General features: G+C 36.7%; 1 protein-coding gene and 1 pseudogene across 3 annotated transcripts in view; one reads left to right on the top strand and one right to left on the bottom strand.

Annotated features, from left to right (window-relative positions):
• Micu1 (mitochondrial calcium uptake 1) overlaps positions 1–22,068 on the bottom strand; it is a 188,595-nt gene extending 166,527 nt beyond the window's left edge. The window contains exon 1 of one of the 3 annotated variants that reach the window (XM_046419603.2): positions 21,941–22,068. The gene's annotated coding sequence lies outside the window, so the exon portion shown is untranslated. Of the gene's footprint in view, positions 1–21,917 lie in introns of all 3 variants that reach the window. The other 2 variants (XM_046419604.2, XM_046419605.2) reach the window with 2 other exon arrangements.
• LOC124076188 (small nucleolar RNA SNORA51) lies at positions 2,808–2,932 on the top strand (annotated as a pseudogene).
• Positions 22,069–22,302: the final 234 nt, after the last annotated feature.

Genomic DNA, 22,302 nt, shown 5'->3' with positions numbered 1-22,302 from the left:
TGAACAGAATGCCTTTATTTATTTATTTATTTATTAGTTGTTGATGGATCTTTATTTATTTATATGTGGTGTTGAGAATCAAACCCAGTGCCTCACACACGCAAGGCATGCACTCTACCACTGAGCTACAGCCCCAGCCCAACAATTTTTAGTATAGCTTCAATCTAACAGATACTTGCTACTAAACAGTATTTGGTTATTCACATGGAACTTCCAAAGCCTTTTACTCCCAGAATATTAACCTTAATCTTTATTATCAAACCAAAACATGAATCAATTTGTTGAGTGACATTTTCTAAGGTGTGAGTGGATAGATCAGAGCAAAGGCTACAAAGGAGGGGATCTGATGCTTAAAGTACATGTGATTTGAAAGACTGTCTTTAAAAAGTTGCAATTTTTAGGGAAGAAAATCTAAATATCATAATTGTTAAGGTATATCTTATGACTATGAACCAAATAATAAAAACTAGTAATATAAAATACACCCTTTTCAAGTGTTCGTGGAACATTATTAACAAAAACAGATTATATATTAGGACACAGGAAATACTACAAACACCACTTTCTGAAAAAATTGCAATAAAACCAGAAATTAACAAGTGTCCTACCACAACACCTAGAAATAAAAAAGAACAATTATTAACAATACTACAGAAAGACAAGAAACAAACTGAAATTAAATAATTTATTTTAAAAATGGTAATGAAGATAATTATCAGAATTCACTGGATACATGTGAAATAATGATGAGAGAAAAATACACAGAACTTAATATTTTAATCAGTAAAAGTGAAATAATAATAAACATTAATGAATTTAATTCTATGGTTTAAAGAAAAGAAAAAAAAAGAGAAAAGGAACAATGAAAGAAACCAAGAGATGGTGTAAGGAAAGGAAAATGAATATAAAAGCTGAAATAAACAAGGTCAAGAAGACAAAAGCAGTAAAGCTTAATTTAGTAAGTTAAAATCACATTTTAAAAAATTAACAAATAAACTATTAGCTGACTTAATCAAGAAAAGGGAAGGGGAGACAACACAATCATATAAAGGAAGAATACTCTCTAAAACAGAAGGAAACTTAAATACCATGAGTCATGGGGTGGCATGTGCCTATAGTCCTAACTGGGCGGCTGAGACAAGTACTTAAGTCCAGGAGTTTAAGGCCAGGCTGGGCAATAGACTGAGATGTCAACTTATTCATAATTAAATAAATATCACCAAAAATACCTCACAGATCTCTATGCAAATGAAAGCTAAAATGTAGGTGAAGGGAAATTACTTAAAAAAACGAAGATGAACAAATTTGACCTCATAGGAGTTAGAAAACCTAGACAAATTTCCAGAGGAAAAAAAAAAAAGACAAAATCAGGCTGGGGCTCAGCAGTAGCATGCCTGTCTGGCATGTGTGAAGTACTACTGGGTTTGATTCTCAGCACCACATATAAATAAATAAAATAAAGGTCTATCGACCACCATACACACACACACACACACACACACACACACATATTAGACAAAATCATCACAGAATTACCCGATTAAGAAAAAAAATGTGGCATATATACACAATGGAATATAACTCAGCAATAAAAGAGAATAAAATCATGGCATTTGCAGGTAAATGGATGGAGTTGGAGAAAATAATGCTAAGTGAAGTTAACCAATCCCAAAAAACCAAATGCCAAATGTTTTTCTCTGATATAAGGAGGCTGATTCATAGTGGAGTAGAGAGAGGGAGCATGGGAGGAACAGACAAACTCTAGATAGGGCAGAGGGGTGGGAAGGAAAGGGAGTGGGCAGGGGGTTAGAAATGATGGTGGAATGTGATGATCGTTATTATCCAAAGAACATGTATGAGGACATGAATTGGTGTGAATATACTTTGTATACAATAAGAGATATAAAAAAGTGTGCTCTATATGTGTAATATGAATAGTAATGCATTCCGATGTCATATATAAAACTTAATAAAAAAAGAGAAAAAAAGGACAAAGCCCTTATGGTTTCATACATCAATTCAAACAAATCTTTAAAGATGAAAAATGACTAAAAGCACTTGAAATGAAACAAGACTTCCTAATTCCTTCTATAAAGCAAATATAATATTGACATCATTCCCTGAAAAACACAGTAGAAAAAGAAGAATTATATAACAAAGTCAGTTACGAATATTAATGCAAAGATATTAAATAAAAAATCTTCCAACAGAATCTAACAACAAAATTTTAAAATTAATAAACTAACACAGTGGGATTTTTTTCAGAATGCATTGTTTCTTCAAAATTAAGAATATTGTTGGGCTGGGTTGTGGCTCAGTGGTAGAGCACTCGCCTAGCATGTTCGAGGCCCTGGGTTTGATCCTCGCACCACATAAAAATAAATAAATAAACAAAATAAAGGTATTGTGTACAACTAAAAAATAAAAATTAAAAAATTAAGAATATTGTTAATAACATATACCACATTAATAGGTCTAAGAAAAGAATCATGATTATCTCCATAGATGCTAAAAAAAAAGACCTCAAAGTTGAACACTTAATCCATTCAACACTGGCAAGAGCAATTGGATAGTCATGTGCAAATAATGAATCTTGACCCTGACAACGCACTACATATAAAAATTTACTTAAAGTGGAACACAGACCTAAACATCAAACCTAAAGTTTAAAAATTTCCAGAAGAAAAATTTAGTAAACCCCCATTAGTCAGGTATTTATTGAATATAACACAATAACAAATGAAAGAAGAAAAAAAAAGAATTACTGTAAGAGAAAAAATTTGACATTTGGATTACATCAAAATTAAAATCTTTTGGACTTACCACACACAGGCTTGTTCTTACACTAACTGTATAGAAAGAAGAGGCCTAAACCACATACACCTCAGCCCAGGCCCTGGGCCTGGTCTGTATTGTCAAAAGGGAAATATGCAGAATCTAAAAAAATAAAATAAAATAAAAATGTTTCCTCTGTTTTCTCCCATCTTAGGTCCTGAGGATTGAGCCCAAGGGTGCTCTACCACTGAGTTACATCCGCGGTCCCTCATACTTTTTATTTTTTGACAAGGTCTCACTAAATTGCCAGGTTGGCCTTGAATTTGTGATCCCCTTGCCTCAGCCTCTCAAGTAGCTGAGATTAGGGCAGGTGCCACCTTGCCTGGCAAATCTTTTCCTCTTAAAAGAGATTGTTACGAGGGGCTGGGGTTGTGGCTTAGTGAAAGAACGCTCGCCTAGCACGAGCAAGGCCCTGGATTTGATCCTCAGTACCACATAAAAATAAATAAATGAAATAAAGGCATTGACAACTACAACTAAAAAATAAATACTTAAAAAAAGATTGTTATGAAATTTTAATGCCTACTACAAGGAGAAAATATTGGGAAAATATATATCTGCAGAGGACTTTTTGCAGAATATACAAAGAACCTTTTCAATTTAAGATACACAATCCCATTTTTTTTAAATGGACAAAGGTAAAGCCAAGTGAAGTGGCACACTACCTGGGAAGCTGAGGCAGAAGGGTCACTTGAGCCAAGGAGTTTGAGACCAGATTGGACAACATAGCAATATTCCATCTCAAAAAAAAAAAAAAGTGATAAAAATAGACAATGGTTTCAACAGACAATTGCCTTTGTAAAATATAAGTGGATATCAAATAACTATAGCACATGAAAAGAGGCTCAGTGAACTGCAAATTAAAACCAAAATGAGATGTCAATGCATATCACTTCAGGGGCAAAATACTGACAAGGATTTGGAGCAACTGGGACTCTCATACACTGCTAATAGGAAAGTAAAATGTACAATATTGGAAAATACTTTGGCTCAAAATTTAACTCCTCAAAATTTTAAACACAAAACTACCATATGATTAAATCATTCCACCTTAGGTTAATTATTAGAAAAACATACACACAGACCACTATTTGAACTAATAAACTCAGCAAACTAGAAGGATACAAAGTCAAAAAGCAAAAATGAATTGTATTTTTATACAATAGCAATAAACAATCAGAAAAGAAAATTAGAAAAATAATTCCATTTATGATAGCACCAAAAAGAGCAAAATACTTAGGAACTGACTTAAGGAGATGAAACACTTGTACAACGAAAACTTCAAAACATTGCTAAACAGTATTAAAGACTATTTAAATGAATGGAAATGCATGCCATGCTCACCAACTGGAGACTTAGCACTGTTAAAATACCATAGTAGCCAAGGTGATCTACAGATTCAATGTAACCTCAACTCTATTGACATTTTCTGAAGAAATAGAAAAGCCCATCCTAAAATTCATTACCTATTTCAGGAGACTGAAAAAGAAAACAATCTTGAAAAAGAGTAATAATGCAAGAGGACTTACACTTCCTGATTTCAAAACTAACTACAAAGCTACAGTAATCAAAACAGTAGAACACTGGTATAAAGCTCTTTAGAAAAGAATATAGAGCCCTGAAACAAGCCCTTATATATATGGTTATGATTTCTGACAAGGATGCCAAGACCATATAATAAGGGATAAAATATTTGCAAATCCTGTATCTGATAAGGGATTTATGTGCAGAATATATAATGAACTCATAAAAATTAACAATAACAAAAACAACCATATTAAAAAATAGACAAAGGACTTATAGAGTTATTTCTATAAAGTACACAAATGGCCAATAAGCACATTAAAAAATGTTCACGGGGGAGGGGTTGTGGCTCAGTGGTAGAGTGCTTGCCAAGCATGTGTGAGGCTCTGGGTTCAATTCTCAACATCGCATATAAATAAATAAAATAAAGGTCCATTGACAACCAAAAAAAATTTTTTTTAAATGCTCACATTACTAATCATTTGTGAGATGCAAATCAAAACTGCATAAAGACACCACCCCACATACATTAGGTTGGCTAATATTAGGAAAACAACAAGTGTTATGAGGAAATAGAGAAAATGGAACCTTTCCACACTGTTGGTAGAAAATGTAAAATGATATATCTCTGTGGAAAAAAAATGTGGCAGTTACTCAAAAAGTTAGAAACAGAACTGCCATATAATCCAGCAATTCTACTTCTGGGGATTTATTCAGAGGAATTGAAAGCAAAGTCTCTATACATCTATGTTCATAACAGCATTGTTCAGCTACAACATGGAAGCAACCCAAGTATCCATGGATGGATGGATGGATAAGCAAATGTTATATATACATACAACGAAATATAAAGTGGCCTTAAAGAGAAAGGAAATTCTGAGGTGTTAATGAATCCTGATGTCATTCTCTAAATAAACTAAAGCATCCACAAAAACCCAACACTATATGATTCCACTCATGTGAGGTACTCAAAGTAAGTCAGAATTATAGAGAGAAGAAGTAAAATAGTGGTTTCCAGGGGGCTGGGGAGATGGGAATGAGATATTATTTTATAATGAGTACAAAGGTTTGGTTTCACCAAAAACAAAAAACCTATTATAGCTAGGCAGGGAAGCATAATCCTGTAGTCCCAGGTACTCAGGAGGCTGAAGCAAGAGAACCACAAGTTCAAGGTCAGTTTGGACAATTAAGCATGACTCTGCCTCAAAATAAAAGGCTGGGGATGTAACTCAGTAGTAAAGTGCTTGCCTTGTTTAGGCCCTGGATTCAATTCCCAGTACCACAAAAATAAATAAATAAGTTGTGGAGACGGATGATGGTAATGCTTGCATATTATGAATGTATTTAATAACACTGAACTATTCTTTTAAAAATGGTTTACATGTAAACTTTATACGTATTTTTATCACTATTTAAAAAAATATTAATGGAGTTACGAACATGGAATTGGGACAAACAGGTTAGAAAGAATTGGGGGATAAGGTCTAGTAGAAGGGATGCTGGAGGAATAACATTTTTATGACTCTCAGAACCATGGTAATGTTTTACATGCCTACCATCTATTAGTGTTCCTTAAGGATAATTTCTCCTATGATTAAATTCAAAATCATATTATGGCAGATTTAAATTTTCTTCATGTCTTCTGATGCGAATCAGAATTCTACCCCAATATGTGGTATGCTGGCATTTGAGGAAAGAACAGGTGTTGCCTTTTTGACATGTTCCTACTCACCTCCCCTGAAGCAGGCCAAAAGAGGGTTTAGGTTTAGCTCAGTGGTAAAGCACTTGCCTAGCTTGCACAAGTCCCTCTTTCCAGAGGATTCCTCCATACACCTTGAAGAAATGAGCAGAAGACTGGGATGCCAAGAAAACTCTCGAACAGGCTTTGTTAAGTCCCCCACAATTCATTATAATTAGATCATATCACCTTTGTCCAATTATAATTGTGCATTACTGACAACTCGTCATCAAACCTAAACATAAAAATACACATATTTCCTTGTGGTTTTTTTTTTTTTGGGGGGGGGGTGTCATAATTTCTGAAGGCTCCTGTGTCATGTAAAATTTACATTAAGAAATACATGTGCTTCTCTTTTATTTGTCTATCCTTTGTTACAGGGGCTATAATCACAAACCTTTCAATGAGTAAGAAAAAGTTATTACTTTTTCTTCCCTTCAGTAATATGTAAGCAACAACATGTCACCATGTTATTTTGACCAGCTGGTAAAATATCTTGAAGAAAAATTTGAGTGGTAGGAAAATTGCCTTTAGGGAATGGGACCACAAAAGTCAAACCCCAAAGGAAGGGGGGTAATAAAAAGGAAATTCTCCTGTTACATCTTTACTTTTCCTTCTTTATTAATATAGAAACATATTCCAGTATCTTGTACCTTAAAAAATCCTTTCTTGACCCAAATCCTCTTACAGGCATAGGACCATTTCTATACTTCTCTCACCCCAAAACTTATAGAATGGAGTTTTTACAGTTGTTTCTCCTTGTATTTTAGTCTCTTTAACAAGCTCCAGTGAGATTTCCAGCCTCATTAATTTACTGAATTTATTCTCAGTATAAACCCAGTAATTTTCATTTTGCCAGGTCCTAGTCAGTTTTCTGTCCTGATCTTACCTGCTCTTAAGTAGGTTGAAAAGACGGTTACTCCTTCATCCTCAATATGCAGTCATGCACAGCATAACAACATTTGGTCAAGAACTGACCAGATATAGATATTTGAGATAGATATTTAGTTAGATAGTTAGAGCCACAGAGAGAAAACTAAATCTCTAAAGGAGAAATGGTCCAGCTGGAATGCAGAATAGGTGGCTTGTGAACAACTCAAAAGTTGGACAAAGTGGCTTAAGGAACAAAAATGTATGAGTACCCTAAACAACCCATAAGTACTTCGTAACTTTCCAGTTCCCTGTAAGTTTTCAGGAATTAAGCAAAGCAGGAACAAGACCTCAATAGAAAGAAATCATTAACCTCATGAAGCCAGGAGCCAACATTTGACTGAACCATGACCCTGAGACCCTATCATCTGATCAACCACCCCACCATAAGAGATGCTGATGTAAGCTAAAGCCTACATACCAGAAGAGACCCCCCTAAAGGGGAAACACTATTTTGCTCAATATTTCCCAGTCCCAAAGTCCAGTACCTTTGGATAATATATATTCTAACTAGTTATGGACCCTAATAGAATTTTAAGCCTTGGCAGATACATCTTACTATTAAGATGGTCCACATTCTGACAATGTATATCTTTGCTTTTAACTTTCTGATAAAGCTCTTCTTCTCTCTGCTAAAACCTAACTCATCCTTAAATTCTTTTCTACACCATGGTCAAGAGCCTGGAAGGTTGGAATAGAGGTCTCTTCTGCCTTTAAAGAAATTCACTTATAGTAACACTTCTATAAGACTATATGCTTAATAAAGTCACAGCTCTTAGTTTATATAAGTATATTCTATTGATGTTCACACAACAATTGTCAAATGACACATTTCTCAGAATGTATTCTTGTGCTTGCTATGAGACTACATTCTCTTGATTTTATACCTTTTCTCTGGTATTCTTTCCTGAATACCCTCTAAACGTTAGAATATAGGAATTATAATCTTCTCTTTTTACCCTCTCATCCTAGACAATGTCCTCATAGCCTATGGTTTTAAATGCCATTTATATGCTAAAAATTCCCAAAACATTATCTCCAGCTTGTGCTTTCCACATAGATCTAAACAGTATATTTAACTTCCTACACAGCAACAGTCTGTTAGCTTAGCCCAAAACAGAACTTTCGATTTCTATCAATCCATACCTGTTCCATGCATCTCATTAAATCATAACACAATCGAGTTACTCAAGCCCAAAATTGGGAGTGAGTTGATTTCTTCCTTCCTAAACTCTCAAGCAGAATCTATCAGGAAGCACTTTGGGGTCTGTTTCACAATGGCATGTCAATCCAGAAAATTTCTATTTCCACTTTAACAATGAAGTCCATACCACAATCCTATTAAGCTTAGATTCTTCCAATTGCTTCCTAAGTGGTCTCCTTGTTTTAATTCTCTATATTAGCCAGAGTAATCTTTTTAAAATACAAATCAGACATGTAGAGAATAGGCAGATCTATGGTCAGAAAGTGGATTAATGGCTGCATAGGGTAGGCAGGTGGAAAGTTAAGAGAAAATGAGTGGTAAGTGCTAATGAGTTCTAGGGTTCTTTTTGAGGTAATGAAAATGTTCTAAAATTGATTCTGGTGATGGTTACATGCCTCTGTGAATCTATGAAAAGTTTCTAAAGTTCTTTAGGTGAATTCTGTCTCAGTAAAGCTGTTAACAAGTGTAAATAGGATCATATGATTCTCCTAATAAGCAATTAAATTGAGATTAAAAAACAATTGACACTGAATCTACAGTCTATAAAAGGTAGGTCAGAATTTGCAGCTTGAACCTAACTAGGTCAACTGTCTACTAAAGAGAGAAAGGGGAGAAAAAAAAACTTCCTAGGAATTATACAATATCTTCATTGTCAAAGTATGATATTCTAGGAGAATTCTTTGTCCAGAGACCTGTCCTTTAAAAAAAAAAGTAAGAAAAATGAAAAATGCTTAAAGTTCTTCATATGGAAGAATAACCACATAGGAGAGAAACCTGGAAATTCAGGAATAAAGAAAGAGCAACAAATTGATTTGCATCACTTCTTAGAATTTTGCTGTGATTTTTATTTTTGTTCCTGTAGGGGAGGAAAATAATTTTCTCCTCTACCTTTCATGAGTGATTGGATGGAACAAAAGAAAAACAAAGTTTTAAAACATGTATACACTGTATATATGGTAAATAACCCAGAGATTAGTAAATTTCTAGGGCAAATCTCAAAAGATTTGTCTCAGATTTCAGGAGAACAAAGAAAGAAGTTTTGGGGAGATAACCAGTCAAGATGAGATGGCCAGGGCTGAGGCCCCGGGTTCAATCCCCAGCACCTGGGGGAAAAAAAAAGGTGGTAGTAGGCAGGGAATGGCCTGGAAAAACACAAGGATAAATTTAAATGCAGATTTAAAAACAGATGCTTTTTCCACTGATAAGTCTCTAGTGAATTAATTATCATCTCTCTTTTCTTGGTGTATCCCTATAAATGTAAATTTCTTACTAAAGGTTTACTAAATTTTCAGAGCCTCTCATATATCTTTAGTTTCTCAAAATAATCCTTATGACAGAAGGGCATATTTTGAAGTGACATTCTGGTCTCCTACAGTCATATTTTGGGGTGACATATCTTGAACCCCATCATTTCTCTGTACATAATATGCCATTTTTCCTCTGAGTACTTATTACTTGGCACATGGTAGCCTGTAGTAAGGAGGTGGGATGGGTTCTGTGTTGTCCTGTAGCATCAGTTTTTAGCAGGGATATTGTATCACTTGCTGAGAGCCACAGCCCAGTCGGAATGGCCCCTGGCATTTTGCCAACAGTATTGGTTGACAGGCGAGGCATTACTATCTGCCTCTTGGAGTTCTCTAGCTACTTTGGAGTTCTCGTGGGAATTCCCGGGGATTCCTGGAGAGTTCCCATTGGTTGGGGAAGTGCAGGAGGAGGGATTTCCGGAGGAGATATTTCCAGTTGCTGGTTCCTGGAGGAGCCCTGTGGCGGTAGGCAGATTTCCCGGGAGCGTGTGTGGAGTGTGCTGGTAGAGTTCAGAAATAAAGTTTGTTCCTGCTTCAGTGGCTCGTGATTTGTGCCCAGCCAGACTGAGGCAATCACTGAGTCTGGTGAATGGGGCCTTCTCAGTGGCCCTCCCTTTCCTTGGAATGTAGACTTCTGATGATCTGGGCTTTTGCCTCTCCCTCAGGGGTAAAGGATTTATTTTTCTTTTGTCTTCTAAACTCAAAGGATCTTCATCTTTCTCTGAGGTGACAAAGTTTTCTATCTTTCCCCAGTGGCTTAAAGTTTTTGTTATTTAGGGGAAAGATCTGAAAAGAGCTTATTGTTTTTCCCATTGTAGTGGATGCTCCCCTGTAATGGGCTTACTCTCCTAAAATAGCTTTGTCTCCTTCTCTTCCCTCAATCTTTTTTAAAATTGTATATATTTATGATGTGCAATATCATGTTTTGGTATGCTTATGCATAGTGGAATGATTCCTCAAACTCACTGGTGAGTTCCTCATTGAGCGCCATTGAAAAGAGCCTGTGAGTGGCTGTAACTTTCTATGTGTTTAGGATTCCAGAAATTCTATGAATCTACTTCCCATTTAGCCTTTGGCAATCTTTGAAATATTTTCGCTGGATTTTAGGTATTTACCCTAGAAAAATGAAAAAACATGTTCACATGAAAACTTAAAAATGAATGTTCACAGAAGCTCTATTCATAGTTACATAAAAATATGTTCAATATCATTTGCCATTAGCAAAATGTAAGCTAAAACTACTATGAGACCATTACATACCTATCTCAATGCCAAAAAGAAAAATACCATATTTCACCACATATTGTCTGAGATACAATGCTATGGTTTTTTGTTTGTTTGTTTGTTTTTGCAAAAAAGTTGCACACAACCATTATGTGAAGCTTTAAAAAAAAAAGTGTCAGTGCCATACTTAAAAAATTTTACTACAGTGTTGCAAAGTATGAACTTAACAAAATTTAATCTTCTGAAAAAAAAATTTATCCTCCAGGTCTAAAGATCCTGCACCACCATCATTGGTTTTGTTATCTGATATGCTGTCTTCAGCAGAACCCATATAAGATATGTTTACCATTAATACTGCAGCACTCTAAACAAACCACAGGAAGGTCTTTGGAAATACACTCACAAAGCCATGTGTACTAAAAATTCTAGGCATGTACACAGAACAATATTATTCAGCCTTAAAAAAGGAAGGAAAGTGTGACACGCTACAACATGGATGAACCCTGAGGTCATTATACTAAGTCAAGTCAGATACAAAAGGACAAAACTATATGATTCCACTTATATGAGGTACCTAAAATAATCAAATTCCTGGAGACAGAAAGTATTATTATTACCAAGAACTAAGAAGAGGGGTAGTGAGAAGTTATTGTTTAAAGGGTAGAAGTTCTATTAGGAATGATGAAAAAGTTCCAAAAATGGATAGTGGTGATGGTTGCACAAAATGGTGAATATCCAAAGCTACTGAATTGTATACTTAAGCAGCCAAGATAGTAAATTTTACATTATGTATACTTCACTGCTATTTGAAAAAGAAAATCCAGGGGCTGGGGTTGTGGCTCAATGGTAGAGTGCTTGCCTTGCATGTGTGACGCCCTGGGTTTGATTCTCGGTATCGCATACAAATAAATAGACGAACTCTAGAGATAGGGCAGAGGGGTGGGAGGGAAAGGGAGGTGGCGGGGAGTTAGCAAGGATAGTGAAATGTGATAGATATCATTATCCAAAGTACAGTATGAAGACACGAATTGGTGTCAACATACTTTATATACAACCAGAGATAAGAAAAATTGTGCTGTGTATGTGTAATCAGAATTGTAATGCATTCCACTGTCATTTTTTTAAATCAATTAAAAAATTCATCATCAACAACTAATAAAAATATTTTTTTAAAAGAAAATCCGGGCTGGGGTTATGGCTCAGTGGTAGAGCGCTCACCTTGCACGTGTAAAACCCTGGGTTCGATCCTCAGCACCACATAAAAAAATAAACAAAATAAAGATATTGTGACCATGTATAACAAAAAACTATTAATAAAGAAAAAAAAAGAAAATTCAATCTAGTCTAAAAAGCTTATTATGATCCTATTATGACTGGACAGAAATTTCCCAAGGTAGTATAACTAGAATTTAATAAAAAGGCTGTTCAAGTGGTAGCGTGCTCGCCTGGCATGCATGTGGCCCGGGTTTGATCCCCTCTCTCTCTCTCTCTCTCTCTCTCTCTCGCTCTCGCTCTCTCTCTTAAAAAAAAAAAAAAAGCCAGACATAGCAATTTAGCTAGGCACTAAGCAACTCACTAACCCTGTCTCTAAATAAAATACAAAATAGGGCTGGGGATGTGGCTCAGTGGTCGAATGTCCCTGAGTTCAATCCCTGGTTGCCCCCACCCCAAAAAAGGCAAAGTCAACTGAAGTGTTGATGAATGGACAAATGGATAAGCAAAACGGTATGTGTGTGTGTGTGTGTGTGTGTGTGTGTGTATTAAATATTATTCAGCCTTTAAAAAGAAGGAAATTCTGGCCTATGCTACAAAATGGATGAATTCTGAAGCCATTATGCTAAGTGAAATAAGCCAGTAACAAAAATAGAAATATTGTGTGGTTTCCCTTATATGATGTACCTAGAGTACTCAAATCATATAGAAAGAAAGTATAATGGAGATTGTCAGAGGTTAGAAGAGAGGGGATGGTGGGAGTTGGTGTTTTAATCAGTATGGCATTTCAGTTTGGGACAAACAAAGTTCTGGAAATTATTGGCACTGTTAGTTATATGATAACATGAATGTACTTAATGTCATTTACATTAATTAACTATTTAAAAGATGAATTTTCTAAATTATGGTAAAACATACATAAAATTACCATTTTAACTACTTGTATGTATGGCTGTGCACACGTGCATTCAGTACCGGGGATTGAACCCAGAGTGCTGAGCTACATCCCCAATCCTTTTTTTTTTTTATTAAGCTTATTTTATTTTTTTAGTTATCAGTAGACCTTTTATTTATTTATTTATATGTGGTGCTGAAAATTAAACCCAGTGCTTCACACATGCCAGGCAAGTGCTCTACCACAGAGTCACAACTCCAGCTCCCCCAATCCTTTTTGTTAAAGACAGGGTCTTGCTAAATTGCTAAGGTTAGCCTCAAATCTGTGATTATCTTGCCTCAGCCTCCCAAATTGCTGGGATTACAGACACACAGCACCATGCCCAACTCATTTTAACCACTTTTAAGCATAAAATTAAGTGGCATTATATACATTCACCATGTTGTACAAAAACAGCACAACCCTAACTTCTGCAGAGAAGAGGACAATTACATTGTATCCTTTCTCAAATACTGGATTTGTCTGATTGCTTCCTTATAGTCAGGTTTAAGTTGTTTATTTCTTTTTACTTTCTTCAAACAAGAAGTTACATATAGGATGGGCATGGTGGCAGGGACAGGAGGATTGCAAGTTCAAAGCCAGCTTCAGCAATTTAGCAAGGCTCTGAGCAACTCAGCAAGACCCTGTCTCTAATAAAATACAAAAAGGGCTAGGGATGTGGCTCAGTGGTTAAGTGCCCCTGGGTTCAATCCCTGATACCAAAGAAGAAGAAGAAGAAACATCCAAAAGTTCCATCGAAGTCTAAGTAATTTAGTTAGAATACTGAAAAGATTATTTTGTATACTTCATGAGCCTTGGTTTAGATTTTCTTCTCTAATATCTAATCTGCCATTATTTCCATCAAATACATTTTTCATCTCAAATATTATTATAGTTTACATCTCTATAAATTCAGTGTGGGTCTTTTTATATCTTCTCTGCTTAGCATTTTTAATCTTTCTTCTGGTTACCTGAGCATATATATTACACTATTTAAAAAAAAAAAACAGCTATTCTAATGTGTAGGGGTAAATTTTATTATGTTCTGAAACTATTTAATGTCCCTCTCTACTAATCTTCTTTGTCACTTCTTATTTGGTTTTTATTTTTTTTCTCATCATTATGTCATATTTTCCTGCTTCTTTGTATACCTAGTAATTTCTGATTGCGTGTGAGACAATGTGAATTTAACCTTGTATGCTGGACATTTCTGTCTTCCTGTAACTATAATTGAGCTTTCTTCTGGGACAAGATTAAGTTACCTGGAGGCAATTTGACCCTTCCAGATCCTGTTTTTTCGTTTTGTCAGACTAGGCCAGAATAACACTTAGTTTATAGCTAATTTACCCTACCTATGAAGGTAAAAACCTTTCAGAGTCTACACAGGCACCAGACACCCTCAATTAGGGGAAACCACTATGCTTTGCCTGGGTTCTCTCTTCCTCCTCTGCAGCTGACACACTCTTCCAGGCAGCAAGCCAGAGAATCACAGAGCTCATCTTGTTTGTTTGCCAACTCTCAGGCATCACTCTTTTTGTATGATGTCAAAAATCTAGAAAATCACTGCTTTCATCTGGTTAGTTTTGTTACTGCTTGTTTTTTGGGTTGTTTTTTTTTTGATTGTTTTTGACAGTATGGAGTATAGAACCAAGGACTCTGGATGCTAAACTACACTCCACTCATTTATTTTATTTTACTTTTCACTTTAAGAAAGGGTCTTGCTAAATTACCCACCTGGCCTCAAATTCTGTGATCCTCCTGACTCAGCCTCCTGAGTAGTTGGGACTACAGGTGTGCACTAGTGTCACTGATTTTTATCTGCTTTTTAAGTAATTTCACACAGGAAATAGTTGAAGACCTGAGAAAATTAACAATACCTCTTATTTGAAATGCATTACAATAGAATCCACCTGATAATTTGTTTGGTTTTAGAGATGGGGCATCTTTGTTGCCAATAGGCCTCAAATTCCTAGGCTCAAGGAATATTCCTATATCAGCCTCCTAAGTGCTAGACTACAGGCATAGATGCCCCACCTAATTGGATAATTTTTTAAAATATGATTTCCAAATGTAAAAACTGAATTTCATTTCAAAAAGTAAGGAATATGACTGAAATACAAACTTACTATTGAACTATAGACTGCAAATTCATTTATAATGTTCTACAACAGCTGTCAAATAGAATATGTTGCAATGACAGAAATTATATCTTATATCTATGCTGTTCAATGCAGCAGCCTGTAGCCATATGTGACTACTGAATACCAGAAACATACTAGTGAAATTGAAACAATTTTTAAAAAATTTTAACTGGCTTAAATTTAATTATCCATTCATCTGTCTGTTTCCTCCACTGGACTGTAAGTTCCCTGAAAATGAAATTTATTTTTCATCTCCCCCCCCAGTGCCCCAGTACATATTAGATACATATGGTAGATATGTGGCAGAATGTACAGACCGAATTTCCTAGATATATCCAATAAGTTCTCTAAATACCAAAGAGTGATAAAGGTTACAGAGTACAGACTTAATCTCTTGGACTGTATCTTTATTCCGATTTTTTAAAAATATTTTTTTAGTTGTAGATGGACACAATATCTTTATTTTATTCATTTATTTTATGTGGTGCTGAGGATGGAACCCAGGGCCTTGCACATGCTAAGCGATCACTCTGCCACTGAGCCACAACCCCAGACCTCTTATTTGGATTTTTAAAGCAGATGAAAAATTTTATCTATTCATTTATTCATCAAACACATTCTGAGCTCTTCATATGCCACATTGCAGAGTACTGATTCAATCCTCCTAGTAGGCAAGCAAACTACTAGCGTTTATTTCTTAAAAGTAAAAAAAAAAAAGATCCAGGGTCTGGGGATGTAGCTCAGTAGATAAAGCTCAGGGTTAGAGCACTTGCCTAAGTGCTCATAAGGCCCCAATTACCAGTAGGAAAAAAACAACTGTTGCTCAACATTCTGAAATTGGGAAAATAATATTACTTAAGGTATCATTTCTGTTGTAGTTATTATTAACAAAAACATGAGAACTTCTACATCCCAGATACTTGGCATACACAAAATAAACTTAATCTTCACAAGACCCCTATGAAACAAACATCATTTCCATTTGCAATGGAGCAAACTCAAGTTCACAGAAATTAGTGTTAAGAAGTGATAAATAAAGAAATAAAAACAACAAAAAGAAACAAAAACAAAACAAATAAATAAAAGAAGTGGGTTTTAGAATATATAGCTATTTAAACTTTAGACTGTGCTGCCAATGTTAGCAATTAAAGTTCAAATGTCCACTGAATTGAGCTGCCGAAATTTCTTTTGATCAAAAAGACAACGGAGGGCTGGGGTATAGCGCTCACCTAGCACATGTGAGGCCCTGGGTTCGATCCTCAGCACCATAAATAAATAAATAAATAAATAAAGGTATGTTTAAAAAAAAGACAGTGGAGTAAACAATGTTACTTTAATTATATTTTCTCTTAAAATACAATGAACCATTAGAAGAATGCATAATGATAAAAAAACAGACATTAACATTAACTATAGTTTTAAAGTTAATACCCAGTGACAACAATTAGTGGCAACAATAGTGATTTTTCTTATAACGTTCAAAATGAAGTGGTGTCTACAAAAACATTTTTATTTACTGTTTATAAATTACTGCATCTTAGTCAAATTTACTTACTGTAATGAAAATACCAATATTCATGAAACTAGGGTTGTAGCTCAATGATAGAAAGTGTGTTTAGCATACACTAGTCCCTGGGTTCAACATGCTGAGCACCAAATCCCCCCTCACACACATACACACAAAAGTAATAATAATAATTAATTTTAACCAACTGGCCAAATACACAATATATTTAAAGTTATAAAACCTGAGTACTCCAGAGCAAAGATACTAGACATACACGTAATGACAAAAAATATACAAAGTGAAAAAGTTTAAATTGAAAGGGTCCTATACATGTAATAGCAATACAGTTTACACTGGAAGAGGTGAAATTTCAAGGTCCATAAATTAATAATAGGCATTTTTAAAAGGAAAAAAAAATCACTACAGAAACTGTAGATACAACTGCAAAAGGAAAGCAAGTTCTCTTAAATACAAATACAAGCCAAATACAAGTGTAAGCCAGGTTGAGGCAGGAGAAATGCAAGTTAGAGGTCAACCTGGGCAATTTAACCAAACACTGTCTCAAAAAGAAAAAAGAAAAGGGGGGCCACCGGAGTTGTGGCTCAGTGGTAGAGTGCTTGCCTAGCATGTGTGAGGCAGTGGGTTTGATTACTAGCACTGCATGTGAAGAAATAAAATAAAGGTCCATTGACAACTAAAAAGCATTTAAAAATTAAACAAAAGGGCTGGGGATGTAGCTCAGTACTATTGCACCTACTTACAATGCATAAGGCCCTGAATTCAATCCCCAGTAGAGCAAAAACAAACAAAAAACCTCAAATACATACAAACACCTGTCATTTTTACCTATCCAGCAACCATTCTCCCTTATCCAGGAAATAACACCTCAATTTACACTTGGAAACTAAATATCCCCCACTTCTAATTCATGTGATTTGAAACCATGTTTCGCATTTCCCTAATCCACAGTGGAAATAAAATTGAAACCTGGTCACACAAAGCATTCCACCACCTGCCCACAGGAAATGGCCTCCAGGATGACTGAAGACCCAAGTCAGGCCAAGTGTAAGACTACCAGACAGAAGTTTGCTAGAACAGCAGAGAAAGGGAAGTTCTCTTTCTTCTGTGGTTTCTAATATTGTAAGGTATAAGCCCAGTGCTATTACTACTATCTTTCTCAGGAAGCCTGACTCCATAGTTTCAACTACTTTTCCACAATGATCCCCAGATACACAAAGGGAACTAGTGATCTGCTGCTAAGGAAAAAAGATAAATGTGGACTGGGATTGTGGCTCAGTGGTAGAGCGCTTGCCTAGCATGTGTGAGGCACTGGATTTGCTTCTCGGCACCACATATAAATAAATAAAATAAAGGTCCATTGACAACTAAAAAATATATTACAAAAAAGATAAGTGTTAAAATATTATATTTTTCAAATTTAAGACCATACTATTAATTTATTTATTTTGGTTCTGGGAACTGAACCCAGGGGCACTCAACCACTGATCTACATCCCCAGCTCTTTTTATTTTTTATTTTTAGACAGGGTATCACTAAATTGCTGAGGCTGGCTTCAAACTTGGATCCTCCTGCCTCAGCCTCCTGAGTTGCTAGGATTACACACATGTTCCATGACAAGCTTATCAAACTTTGTTTTTATGATAGGAAAAATAAAACATTTAAAGCATACTGTCCGTCCCTCTGTTTTCTTCTCATATATGCTCAGATATTTATATTTAATAGCTTAAAAGCATTAACAGCCGCACAGTGGCGCACACCTGCAATCCCAGCAGCTCAGAGGCTGAGGCAGAAGGATTGCAAGTTCAAAGACAGCCTCAGCAATTCAAGGAGGCCCTAAGCAAATTAGCAAGAACCTGTCTCAAAATAAAAAAAATAAAAAGTGTTGGGAATGTGGATGTGGCTTAGTGGTTAAGTGACCCTGGGTTCAATCCCTGATACCAGGAGCAAAAAAAAAGACATTAACAATTTTCTCAGAATTTACCCAAACAAATAGAACATGCACCTAAAAAGAATCACTTTTTTTTTCTTTTGGCACAAAATAAAACAATTTTCATTTTTAGCAGGAGTGGAGGGTTGTGAGTGGTAAATCTTTTTTTTTTTTTTTTTTAGAGAGAGAGAGAGAAGTTTAATATTTTATTTTTTAGTTTTCGGGGGACACAACATCTTTGTTCGTATGTGGTGCTGAGGATGGAACACGGGCCACACGCATGCCAGGCAAGCGCGCTACCGCTTGAGCCACATCCCCAGCCCAGTAAACCTTTTTTAAAACTTGATTCTTAAAGTCAGGAGCAGTGATGCATACCTACAATCCCTTAGGGGGCTGGAACAAGAGGATCATGAGTTACAGGATAGCCTCAGCAACTCAGCGAGGCCCTAAACAACTTAGCAAGACCCTGCCTCACAATAAAAAAATAAAAAAGGGATTGGGAGGGGCTGAGGCTATAGCTCAGTGGCAGAGCACTTGCCTAGCATGTATGAGGCACTGGGTTTGACCCTTAGCAACACATAAAAATGAAACAAATAAAATAAAGGCATGCTGTCCATCTACAACTACAAAAAAAGGGGGGGGGGTAGGGATATAGTTCAATGGTAAAGCGCCCCTAAGGTTCAATCCCCAGCACCAAACAACAACAACGATAATAACAATAAAAATAAATAAAATTTGTTCCCAGAGAGACTATTAGAGGAGAAGAAGTACATTGGGGAAAGGAAAGAGCAGGGGACAGTAGTGGAGGAGGGAGGGATATAATCAAAGAATATTAGTTGCACGTATAAATATGCCACAATGAAACTCATTATTCTGTATAATTAAAATGCACTAATAAAAATGGCTCTTGACCCAGCTATTCCACTCCTCGGTCTATACCCAAAGGACTTAAAATCAGCTTACTATAGTGACACAGCCACGTCAATGTTTTAGCAGCACAATTTACAATAACTAAACTGTGGAATCAACCTAGATGCTCATCAATAGATGAGGAGATAAAGAAACTGTGGTATATATACACAATGGAATATTACTCAGCATTAAAAGAGAATAAAATTATGGCATTTGCAGGTAAATGGATGGAGGTGGAGAATATCATGTTAAGCAAAGTAAGCCAAACCCCAAAAAACAAGGCCAAATGTTTTCTCTGATTAGTAGATGCTGAACCATACTGGGGGGAGGGCATGGGAAGCCTGGAGGAACTGTAGACTGGGCAAAGGGGAGGGTGGGGAGGAGAGGAGACATAGGGCAGAAAAGATGGTGGAATGAGACAAACATCATTACCCTAGATACATGTATGATTGCATGAATGGTGCCACTCTACATTGTGTACAACCAGAGAATTGAAAAGCTACGCTCCATTTGTACACAATGAACTAAAATGCATTCTGCTGTCATGTATAGCTAAGTTAGGAAAAAAACCACACCCACAAAAAAAATGGCTCTCATATAAAAATGAATATATTAAACAACTCTGTATGGGAAAAATCATTAATATTTAGCAAGTGTTACAGTTATTATAAAAATTGCTCAAGATGTGAAACTAACTTTAAAGTTTAAAAATGGGAAAATTATGTTTAAATAAGGTTTTATCAATTACATTACTGCAAATATTTATTGTCATTATGTAACCTGTACCTTTGCTCTGGGATATTCAGGTTTTGTAACTTTAAACATATTATGTATTTGGACAATGTGGTAAGTAATTACTGCAGTACTATAATTCTAAATACTGTAAGACCTAAAGAAGCTGGTCAGTTAAGCATTTCTGTCAGAATTATTTAACGTAATATTGAATTATGACAGAAATTAAATACTGTTAGTTTTTTTTTAAATACACAAAAATGAATCACAGGATACGCTCTTTGGGAATATATAAAATCCACTCAACAAAGCAGGGAGCGGTGGTAGGCACCAGTAATCCCCCTTACTTGGGAGATTGAGACAGGAGGATCACTTGAGTCCAGGAGCTGGAAGCCAGCCTGGGCAACAGAGTGAGACTCTATACGCCCCCCCACCAAAAACAGTGTGCTGAATATAGTAATTACTCTATTGAGTATACAGGAAGACAGTTTAAAAAAGCTTTTGTTAGCTTCTATAACTTTTTCCCATTCTCCCCAGGCACACAAGCCATCTTCACTTTTTGTTAATATTATTTGGCATTTTAGGATCCCCAGTAAGGACACTTACATGTCAATAACACTTTCTTGGCATAAAGAGGTGGCCAGAGTGATGTCTTTGAAATGGAAAAGATAATGAAAGATTTATCAAGAGTGGGGGCAAACATAAGCTGGAGGCCACAACTTCTCACAGATAAGTGGCAGTAAGTTCTGAAACTTTTAGGATAAGGCATTCTTCAGCGCTCATTACCTGTCCTCAGAGAACCAGCAGGTTGGTTAATTCGCCATATGGCTCAAAGACCTAAACTCTCCTACAGTTTTCAACTTCAAACCTGTTTAAATCTATGCAAACTCCTAGCACTGCTAAATCACTTCCACACTTGACCCAAAAGGATGCTTTAACACAACAAAAGTGGATCAAAGAAGCCACTGGGGAAAAAAAAAAGTGTGATTAAAAACATCTATTTATAAAAGAACTAGAAGACAATGTCTTTCCTGGATTCCACAAGGAGAATATTTACAATCCCTTAGATATAAAATGTTTATTCTACTTGTATTTACAATACTTAACAAAGCGTCGGACATCTAAGTGAGAGGTAAAGATTATAGAGATGACAACAGAAAAGAACAGTCCGTCTGAAATCCTTTTTCAACACAGATTGTCAGTTTCACCCAAAACATCAGTGTACCAGGATGGGACGGTGAGAAGGAAACGAGACAAACTGGAGAGTAGGGGGTGGGAGGCGGGCAGAGATGGACACAGAGACAGAATGAGAACTCAAAGGCACTGAAAAAGATAACAGCGAGAAGCCTATACTTTGTTTTGTTCCCTTTAGGCGACGATGATTTTCACTTTTTTCGACTCAATGATTAATACATCTCCCCATCAGAGATCCAGCCGTAAACTCCCTCACCCACTTCTGACCACATCCACAAATGCCAGGAGAACCAGTCAAGGCTACCTGTGTCTACTGGGCGCCCAAGTGAACCCTGCCTGTGGGAACCCGCACTGGGAGAAGTTCTCCCGGGACAGGAATAAAGGACCGGGTGGGATGAAGGAAAGCGGAGGACGGGAAGCAGGCAGGGCTCAGGACGCCTCTCAGCACCCGGAGCTGAGCGCGTCGGAGCAGCGGTCCCGCCTAAGTCGCCAGAACCCGAGGGGCTGGCCCCGCAGCCCGGGTCCCTAAAAGCCGTCCCGCCACCCTCTTCGCCTTCCCTAAAAGGCTGTTTCCTTACCCGCCTCAGAGTCCTAGACTCACCCGTCTACGCTCGAGCTTTGGCAGCTCCAGGGTCAAAAGCCGCCCACCTCTAGCAACCATAGAGACCGAGAACCAGAGAAGCCTCTCCCTCCACCGCCCACACTCACGTGACTCCCGTAGCCGCTGGGCCTGTCGGGATCTCGGCGAAATAAGTGGGCGGGGGAAAGCACGGGAAAAGGGGAGGGTAGAGAGGAGGCGGGGAAGTAACTCGCTCCGCCCCGCTCTCGGACCCCGCCCCCTCATCGTTTAGGCGGGAAAGCAGGCTGCAGCCCAGAAGCCCTTGATTGTTTCTTCCGGTTTTCCCCTCCCGTAGGGGGCCTAGGAGTCTGATAAGGAATGAATTGGGAGCTCTCATTTTCGCG

The sequence above is a fragment of the Marmota monax genome, unplaced genomic scaffold, assembly GCF_021218885.2.
Source record: "Marmota monax isolate L192 unplaced genomic scaffold, Marmota_monax_Labrador192_F-V1.1 WCK01_AAM20220418_F8-fsc00019, whole genome shotgun sequence".
Taxonomy (NCBI): Eukaryota; Metazoa; Chordata; class Mammalia; order Rodentia; family Sciuridae; genus Marmota; species Marmota monax.
This window is presented reverse-complemented; position numbering and strand designations above follow the sequence as displayed.